Consider the following 11128-nt stretch of genomic DNA (forward strand, 5'->3'; position numbering starts at 1 on the left):
TATAATTAAATTTTCAAAAGTCAAAGACAAAGAGAATTTTGAAAGTAGCAAGAGAAAAGTGACTCATCACAAATTTAGGAGGGCCACTATAAGAATATATACTTTTTCTCAGCAGAAATCTTGCAGGCCAGGAGAGAGTGGGATAATGTATTCAAAGTACCGAAAGGAAAATTATGACCAAAGAAGCATACTGTGGATGGCAAAACTGTTCTTAAAAATCAGAAGGAGAGACAAATACCTTTCCTAAATAAACAAAAATTGATGGAGTTTGTCACCACCATACCTGCCCTAAAAGAAATGCTAAAGGGAGTTCTTCAAATTAAAATGAAGAGACCTTAAGCAGCAAAATGAAAGCATATGAAAGTATAAATTTCACTGGTAAAGGTAAAAGCACAGACAAACAGAGAATATCATAATACTGTAATGGCAGTATGTAAATCACTTTTATTACTAGTATAAGATTAAAATACAAGAGTATTAAGAATAACTATAACCACAAAAATTTGTTAATGGATACACTATATAAAAATAATTAAACTCTAACATCAGTAATACGGAGTGTGGGGACAAGAGCAAATGTGTAGAGCTTTCTATGGTAATTGAAGGTGAGTTGTTATGAGCGTAAAATAGTCTATTATAATTATAAGATGTTTGGCGCAAGTTTCATGGTGACAATGAAGAAAAATACTATAACAAATACACAAAAGACAAAGAGAATCAAATCATATCACTACAAAAAATTGTCAAACCACAAATAAAGACAGCAAAAGAAGAAGAGAAGAATAAGAGAATTACAAAGCAGATGGAAAATAATTAACAAAATGTCAATAGTAAGTCCTTAACTATCAATAATTATTTTAAATGTAAATGGGTTAAACTCACCAATCAAAAGACATAGAGTGGCTCAATGTGTAAAAAAAAAGACCAAACTATATGTTGTCTATAAAAGACCCACCTTAGATTTAAGGACACATATAGGCTGAAAGTGGAAGGATGGAAATATATATTGCAACTCTTAACCAAAAGAGATATGGGGTGGTTTTACTTATATCAGCAAATATAGACATTAAGTAAAAAACTGTCACAGATACAAAGAAGTTTATTACATAGTGACAAAAGGGTCAATTCAACAAGAAGATATGACAATTATAAATATATATGTACTCAACATCAAAGCACATATATATATAGCAAACAGTGACACACCTGAAGAGAGAGAGTGACAGCAATACAAGAAAAGTAGGAAACTTCAATTCAATACTTACAATAATGGACAGATCACTGAGACAGAAAATCAATAACTAAACAGCAGACTTGAAAAATACTATAGATCAAATGGCCCTAACAAATATATACAGAACATCCCACACAAGAGTAGTAGAATACAACTTCTTTTCAAGTGCCCATGAAATATTCTCAAGGATAGATCACATGCTAGATAAAAAAAACATGTCAACAAATTTAAGAACATGGAATTCATTTTCAAGTGTCTTTTCTGACAACAAGGAAATAAAACTAGAAGATTATAACAAAATAAATTGGACTATACCAAACAAAATGGTATATCTGACAAGGGGTTAATATCCAAAATATGCAAAGAACTCATGCAAGTCAGCATCATAAAAACAAACAACCCAATTAAAAAAATGGGCAGAGGACCTGAATAGACATTTTTCCAAAGACAAACAGATGGCCAATAGGCCCATGATAAAGGTGCTCAACATCACTAATCATCAGGGAAATCTAAATCAAAACTTCAATGAGATATCACCTCACACCTGTCAGAATGGCTATTATCAAAAAGACAACAAATAACAAGTGTTGCTGATGATATGGAGAAAAGGAAATCCTTTAGCACTGATGGTGGGACTGTAAATTGGTGCAGCCACTATGAAATACAGTATGGAGATTCCTAAAAAATATTAAAAATAGAACAACCATATGATCCAGAAATTCCACTTCTGGATATTTATCTGAAAAATAAAACACGAATACAAAAAGATATATGCACACCAATGTTCATTGCAGCATTATATACAATAATATATATATATATATATATATATATAATGGAATATTGCTCAGCCATTAAAAAGAATAAAATCTTGTCATTTGTGGCAACATGGACAAACCTAGAGTGTATTAGGCTAAGAGAAATAAGACAGATGAAGAAAGACAAACAGTGTATGATTTCACTTATATGTGGAATCTAAAAAACAAAACAAATGAACAAACATAACCAAACAGAAACAGAGTCATAGATACAGAAAACAAGGTGGTGGTTGCCAGAGGGGAAGGAGATGGGGGGAGGAGAGAAATAGGTGAGGGAGATTAAGAGGTACACACTTTCAGTTACAAAATAAATGTCATAGGTATGAAATATACAGTGTGGGGAATATAGACAATAGTATGTAATATCTTTGTTTGGTGATAGATGGTAACTAGACTTATAATGGTAATTTTTTTTGAAATGTATACACATATCAAACCACTAATTTGTGTATCAGGAACTAACATAGTGATGTAAGTCAATTATACTTCAGAAACAAACAAACTTATAGAAAAAATGATCAGATCTGTGGTTACCAGAGATGGAGGTGGGAGGAGGGGGAATTGGATGAAGGCAGTCAAAAAGTAGGAACTTCAGTTGTAAGGTAAATAAGTACTAGGGATGTAATGTACAACATGATACATACATATTGCTGTACCTTATAAAGAAAAGTTGCTGAGAGACTAAATCCTAAGAGTTCTCATCACAAGGAAAAATATTTTTTCTATTTTTAATGTAGTATCTATGTGTGATAATGGATTATTAAACTTATTGCACTAATCATTTCATGATGTACATGTCAAATCATTATGTTGTACAGCTTAAACTTATTCAGTGCTGGATGTCAATTATACCTCAATAAAACTGGAAAAAGAACTATACACAATTCTTTAAAATGAGTCTGACTTAATGAAGAATATAGACAAATTTGTTTACAACACATTGAACGTTATAATTACTTCATACTCTAATGTAATAGGTAGTATTTAAAAATAAGAAACCCAGGGAACAAAGATATTACATTGATATGCCAATTTGAGAAAATAATTTGGATCATGTGCAAGCTTGTGTTAAAAGAGTAATATTCATTTGTTATTATTAGACATTTATTGCTCTAATTATTTTCCAGCTTTTTCCTCAAGAGCTCAAAGTGCTTTTCATATCTATTGAGCTTTATTCTCTAAGACTCTCCACCACACAGTAACTCTGTTATCCAGCATACTACTAAACAGAATGCTTTTGACATTTATGTTAACTGGCATTTCCATTACATTTCTTTTTACAGGGTTGCAAAATGCACACAGGCAAAAAATTGTTTTAACATCAATGACTTAAAAATATACAAGTTTAAATTGGGCTGTTTCTAACCTAAAAGCCAACTTTTACATTTCAAAATGAGATTGCACATATTAATCTGCAGACAAGATTTTTTTTCATTGAATAAGGAAAAAAGATAGGATTCTAATGTGCTTAGAAATTTTCAGATTTCTGAATTATTCAAGGAATATTACATACTCTCAATCTAGATGTATTAGGTCTATTTTATCATGTCTAAATTGTTTAAAATTTGGAATTTGGCAGCTCTCTAGTAACGAAAAATAATTTGCTAACTAAAATACCCCATTTTTGTAATATGCTAAATCGAATAGGGTTTACTGTCAAAAAAAAAAAGTATACTTAAGAAAATGCCATCATCTCTCAAGACTCTTGGACATCATGTAATGCGCTGCACTGGCAATTAAATAGAAAATGTTAAAGCACTTTCCTATGAATAACAAGTTGGAATGTGACTTAAACACTGACCTGTCATTTCGTTTACCCTGCTAATATTTCTGTGACATATATGGGGGCAAGTTTCATTTGGAACTATAAAATGAAAAGAATATAGATTTATTCCATTTGTGTGACAAATAAAGTAGTATGTACTGAAAAAGATCTTACCACTCCTTGATTTTATAAAGGTTTATGGTCAGTATTTCTTGAATATTATCCATAAGATCTTGATCCAGAGGTGTTGGGGATGGGGCTGACTTGGCTGTTCCATGACTGTGGCTTCAAGAAAATGTACCTGGATTTATTATGTGCATGCAACACATAAATATAGAAATTCCATAAATGAATTCATGAAAGCTAAACTATCAATAGATGCATTATGAAGGTGGTCTGAAAGGCTAATTGAAGGTGGAGTGGAGAGGAAGAGTGTAGAAAGGCTCATTGTAAAGAAGAAATCTGAACTTTAAGGGTAGCAAATTCAGACATTCAGGGAATTTCTAATTTTAAGTCCATTTATCTCAATATTGGGCTAAAAATATTTCAAAGGACAGTTCTCTTTTTGAGTACTAAAATTTTTATAATTCATACCTCTGTTTACTCTATATACAACTACATAAGTATTTATACAGTATTGATAGTACTTCCTCAAAATGGCTTTAATAAAGATATAGATTGAACACCTGTTGAAATTTAAGTTAAAGTACTTATTCAGTCATTATGCAAGGAAAATGGTAAATCAGTTTAACTTATGATGACTGAAACCAGGCATCAGAATTACGCTGTTTCATACTAGCATTTCAAATGGCTTTTGAGATTTTTCTTTTACTTTTTTCATTTTAAGCAGTTTTAAAGGTACAGTTCAGTAGCATTTAATATATTCACAGTTTTCTGCAACCATCATCACCATCCATCATTAGAAATTTTTCATCTTCCCCAACTGAAATCGTACCCATTAAATTATAACTCCAGATTCTCACCTTCCCCTAGCCCTGGAAACCACCGTTCTGCTTTCTGTCTATGAATTTACCTATTTTAGGTACCTCATATAAGTGGAATCATACAGTATATATCTTTTTGTAACTGGCTTATTTCGCTTAGCACAATGTCTTTGAGGTTCATCCATGTTGTAGCATTGTTAAAATTTATTTCCTTTATAAGGTTGAATAATATCCCATTGTATGCATATATCACATTTTGTTTATCCATTCGTCAATATCCACTTAGGTCACTTCTACATTTTGCCTACTGTAAATAATGCTGCTATGAATGAGGGTGTACAAACATCTGTTCAAGTCTCTGCTTTCACATCTTTTGGGTAAATACCCAGAAGTGGAATTGCTAGATCATATGGTAATTCTATGTTTAATTTTGTTGAGGAATCACTGTATCATCTTCCACAGCAGCTGCACCATTTTACATCCCCAACAGGAATGTACAAGTGTTCCAATCTCAGCACAATCTGGCCAACACTGGCTATTTTCTGTTTATTTATTTATTTATTTTTAAATAGCCATCCTAATGGGCATAAAGTGGCTTGAGATTTTTCTTAAGTATGCTACCATCTATTAATAATTGAATTGACTTTTCCTATATATACAAGCCTACAACAATATTTTTATGATAATTATGCAATTAAAACATTAGTCTCCATCTAAATTCTGACATATTATCATTAATAAAGGCTTATAAATTCTTAAATATTTAGTATACTTCTTATCCTAATATTAATGCCAGATTTATACTATTACATCAAAGGGAAATGTCAATATTTCTGTGGTCATTTCAGACAATGATGAAAGCCAGTTTGTGTGATCTACATAAAATGAAATTCACATTTAGGGTCCTGAATTCATCAGAATTGCTATATATATAACTCAAATATATCAAATTTATACTTAGTTCTCAACTTTGTTTTGATTACATATACCTGGCTTAATAAAAAATTACTAACTTTCCTAATAGGTCCAAAGCCTACTCTATTCAAGGATTTACAGCATAAAATTGTTACCCATCTATCTGTCCTTCTCTGTAGCCAGTATACCCTTACCTGATACAGAAGATCCAGCTAATAGCAGAAATACTTTATAGCAGAAAATACTTCAGGAGGTCATCTGGTGCAGTTCACTTTAAAAAGTCAAGTCAAAAACTCAACAATAAAAAAAAATATGTTCTAATTAATAACCTTTTTTTTTTTTTTTTTTGGTACGCGGGCCTCTCACTGTTGTGGCCTCTCCTGTTGCGGAGCACAGGCTCCGGACGCGCAGGCTCAGCGGCCATGGCTCACGGGCCTAGCCGCTCCACAGCACGTGGGATCTTCCCGGACCGGGGCACAAACCCGTGTCCCCTGCATCAGCAGGCGGATGCTCAACCACTGTGCCACCAGGGAAGACCTCTAATTAATAATCTTTTAAAACAAAATTATTTTGTACTATATTTTGATATCCTATTCCAGTGTTTATTTGCTAACTTATTCTTGAAAAGGCATCCCTTAACTTTAGTCAATTGTTTGGAACCCAGAGGATTCGCATTCTTCAACTGCGGAGTTTGGGATTTTTTTTTTTTTTTTTACCTTAAGTTCTGTTTTGCTTTTGATTTTGAATTTCCTTTCCTGGATGCCTTTACATTTTTTTTCTGGTTATAAAATTAATAGATACATACACAAAAAATATGAAGATAATACAAAACTCAAGTAATTACTTAGAGACAATTACAATTAACTCTTGGTGTATACATTTTTAGAATTTTTATGCACATATACAGATGGAGGTATATAAATTATATTTTCTACAAAAAATGGTCATGCTATACTTTCTATTTTTCAACCTTCTTATTCTAACCAACATTGTGTCCTGGATATAGTTCCATGTCAACACATACCATATATATCTAAGGGCTGCAATAGTGTTCTAGCTAATTACTATTAAACAATGGCTAAACTTTGAGGCCTTGACTTCTGAATGTAGAATAGAGAAATGAGTTATCCAGTGGTGAAATGTATTCCTGTCAAATCAAGCACTTGCTGATTGAGAATGATGGGTCCAAGCATAAGTTAGTTAATCTTTTTGTCCTAGGCTAAATACACAACTACAGTTACCTCTTACCCATTAAAACAAATTATTCTGGAAGGATTTTTAAAATTCTATAAAAATTTAATAAAAAGAACCTCCCTGCCTCAAAATCTCATGATGCAGGAAAACACCAATTCCTACTCAAACACCAAATACAGTAAATAATTATTTATAGTAACAATTTTTCTTCCTTTATTACTTTCCCTTTGTTATATTTTCCCTTTCCAAGATCTCTCTACAATTGTCTCCTAACAATTGTCTGAAGACCTACATCAAGGAAAACTCCAAATTACATTTTTGTGTATTGACTTTCCCCAGCAAAATAATAATAAAAAAACTAAATACATTTTAATACTCAGTTCAGTCCTTAATCAACAAAAGTTAATGAAAAATTATTTTACCTAACACGAGTCTTTAAATGAAATAAAAATACAAATGTACTTCTTGGAAGATAGATAACTTTTTTAAACTTTTAGAAACTAAAGTTTCATAGACAGAATTTATTTGTTTCACAGACAGAGTTTATTTCATTAAGCTTTGTTCACCACTGTATGCTAAACAATGCAGCCTGTGGTACTCAAAGAAATGTTCTCCATTGTATCTAAGCTCTTCTTAATATTTTCCCAGGAGGTGATGCAAGGAAAGACAACTGTGCTTGAAAGGGAAGGAACTTTAAATAATTCTGTAATTTTTTGTGATATCTCATTAAACAAATGAAGACACACAAACATGCACAAACACATGGGTGTGCACATATACACACACACACACACTTACAGAAAAGATGTACTAGATGGTGTGTATATTAACTGGCCTGTTTCTGCTAGTTCAATGACATGTTTTCTTTCAAGCTTTTCATAAAGAAGCACAATGCTTGATTTGGGCTGGTCATATTATCTGAGCAATATCTTCTGCAGATACTTGCTGTTGAAATACTCCAATCAGTTCAAGAAGCATATAAAATAAAAATTCCAAAAAATTACTGCCATTTTTTTCAGTACTTTTATACTCTAGCTAGAAGGTCCCAGAACTGGTTCACCCACTGCTTATTCCAAGTGTGCTTTGTTTAAATGGAAAAAAATAATCTATGGTGTAAAGAGAAAATAACTTATAAGAAATTTTTACTTAATTTCAAATACGTCTTTATTAGGAAATTGAAATTTTAGGTTTATCCCATTAATGTCAACCAAGCCAAGGGAAACACAGACTATGAAGATAAAACATTTGCACCAAAGACAGAAATATTGGCCAAGTAGGGTCTATATTTCAGAGAAGACCATTGAAGGAAGAGGGCTTATATAGTTCATGTCAATGAATGGGAAAAGGAATAGAACAACTGTGTTAAATGTTTGTTTAGGGAATCTGAATTTAAACTCACACAGTAAACTCACAAAATGAAAAATAAATCATGTTAAACCACAGTTTCATAACACCTGAGTGAAAATGTTCAGCTAAATATAAACTTATTGTCAATAAGTTGATATTTTAAAAAAACATACACCATAATCTTGAATACTTTCCTGAGGTCTACTTCTTTTTCAAATGTTTACATATTAAAAGGCACTTTCTCTGCACTCTTATTCTATAAAAACAGAAAAATTGGAAACACTCATAATGCCTAACAATAAAAAGTGGTTAATTAAGTGCACTACAATTCCTTCATGTCAGGAAATATTTTAAAACCATTTAAAATGATTTTCATTAAGAGTTTTAAGAATTTGTCAAAATGTGCATAACTATTCTAAGTGAAAAAGAAAAGCAAAATTATATATATGGCATGAGCATAATAATAATAAAATAAGCATAGGCAAAAAGACTGGGAAGTATACCAAGTGACTGTTACTTAAAAATAAGACGATATTTTCTACTTTTCTGAATTTTTAACATTTAAAACAACAAATCATATTTTATTTCTATAAAGGGAAAAATAAACTGTATTACATTTAAAAAAGGCACTTTCTGATGCTCCAGGAGTTTAAGGTCACCTTGACTCTATGCTCAAGTTGTCAACCTGAAATTGGCTCAAGAAGACAATAGTTGGCAGTATCAGAAAAACAAAAAAAAAAACTGTAGAATGTTAAATAGCAATTTTTATCAATGAAAAAAATCAGACCCAGAAATTTATGGAGCTTGGTAGAGATGCTATTTTAGAGGAAGAGGATATTTGTGAGAATAGGTGAGAGCAAAGGGAAGAAGAAGGAAAGGAGATGACCAAATCTATGTAACCATGAAGTTTTTTTTTTTTAACATCTTTATTGGAGTATAATTGTTTTACAATGGTGTGTTAGTTTCTGCTTTATAAAAAAGTGAATCAGGTATACATATACATATATCCCCATATCTCTTCCCTCTTGCATCTCCCTCCCTCCTGGCCTCCTTATCCCACCACTCTAGGTGGTTACAAAGCACCGAGCTGATCTCCCTGTGCTATGCAGCTGCTTCCCACTAGCTATCTATTTTACGTTTGGTAGTGCATATATGTCCATGCCACTCTCTCACTTTGTCACAGCTTACCCTTCCCCCTCCCCATAGCCTCAAGTCCATTCTCTAGTAGGTCTGTGTCTTTATTCCTGTCTTTCCCCTAGGTTATTCATGAAGTTTTCAAAGTCTGTGTGTGTAGCTCTTCCACAGACAAAAGTCACTGCATAAAACCACATGGAACATAAACAGAAAGCCAAGTAATTAGCCCAACTGTTTACTGTAAAAAATATTTAATTGTTTGGCCATTTGAATTATCAGGAAGTACAAGACAATAAGTGTAAATAGTCCCATTCATGGTTTACATTCCTTCTCTGTGATCAAAAACAAACATCCAAATCAAACATGTGGAAAAGACCGATTTTTGTTAGATCTTTTGCATTTATAAGAAGGGTAAATTAATCTATTCTTTATCAGAGTTTAAAATAAAGTTGCTTTGGGGGTGACCACTATTATAATTTATCTTGGTTCTCTGACATTAACTTCACCTTAGAAAACATCTTTCCTGGATGGTGGCATAAAAGGATGTTGACAAAGTATCAACTCTACCGCTTGTGCCAAGGGTTTGCTGCTAAAACCGTATCTGCCAAGCGTATAGTGGATAGCTAGTAGGAAGCAGCCACGTAGCACAGGTAGATCAGCTAGGTGGTTTGTGAACGCCTAGCGGGGTGGGATAGGGAGGGAGGGAGACGCAGGAGGGAAGAGAAATGGGAACATGTGTATATCTATAACTGATTCACTTTGTTATAAAGCAGAAACTAACACACCATTGTAAAGCCATTATACTCCAATAAAGATGTTAAAAAAAAAGTATCTGTTGTTTTACACAGCTCCTTCAAGGAATCTAGACTGAAGCAGCAGATTTAATAAAGGTTGCTACCAGGGCACTTAGGAATAGATCATAATTTAGAATAGTTTAAACATTTGGATTTAAAATCTAGGACTAGATTTAATATCAACATTAAAAATATCCCTTTTATAATTCATTTAGTCATTCATTCAAAAATATTTATTGGGTACTTACTATGTGGAAGGAACTTTTCTAAGTGCTGCAGTTACAGAACTTAGTGCAGACAAGGTCTCTGCCCTTTTGCCACTTACATTTTAGTTGGAGAGAAACATACAATAAGAATAATGATATATTTATAAGAATTATATTTTTCCAAATTAAAATAAAATTTTATTTAATAAACAAGATAAGACATTAAAATATTAGAGAGTTATATGTTATTCAGAAAATTACAGTACATTGATATAATAGAGAATTATTGAGTAGCAAGGGAAGAACTCTTTGAGGAAATGAAATTTTAGCCAAGGCTTAAATGACACGAAGGTACTAGGCATGCAAAGATCAGATAGAAGAGCATGCCAGACAGATGGAACATTACATAAAGGCTTTAAGTTAGAAATGTGCTGAACTTAATGTGTTAGGAAGGACAACATGGCTACAGTGTAGTATGTGGCAGAGAGAACAGAATGAGATGTGGAAGGAAAGCTAACAGTAGCCAGATTCGTAAACTGAGGTAAAAAGTTTGGATATTTTTTAAGTGACAAGATAATAGAAACCTTGATTAGGATAGTAACATGATCTGTTGTAAAATCCCTTTCTCTGGAACTGGGCATAATATTCCCTATCCCCAAAAAAGGGAGGTCTGAGAATTTTATGGCATACAATTTAGTTTTGGGGTCTGGACTTGGCATCAGTCATGTCCTTCATTATAAAAAGAAAAAGAAAGATCTTTGTCTTTGTTTTTTAGCT

The sequence above is a fragment of the Lagenorhynchus albirostris genome, chromosome X, assembly GCF_949774975.1.
Source record: "Lagenorhynchus albirostris chromosome X, mLagAlb1.1, whole genome shotgun sequence".
NCBI lineage: Eukaryota > Metazoa > Chordata > Mammalia > Artiodactyla > Delphinidae > Lagenorhynchus > Lagenorhynchus albirostris.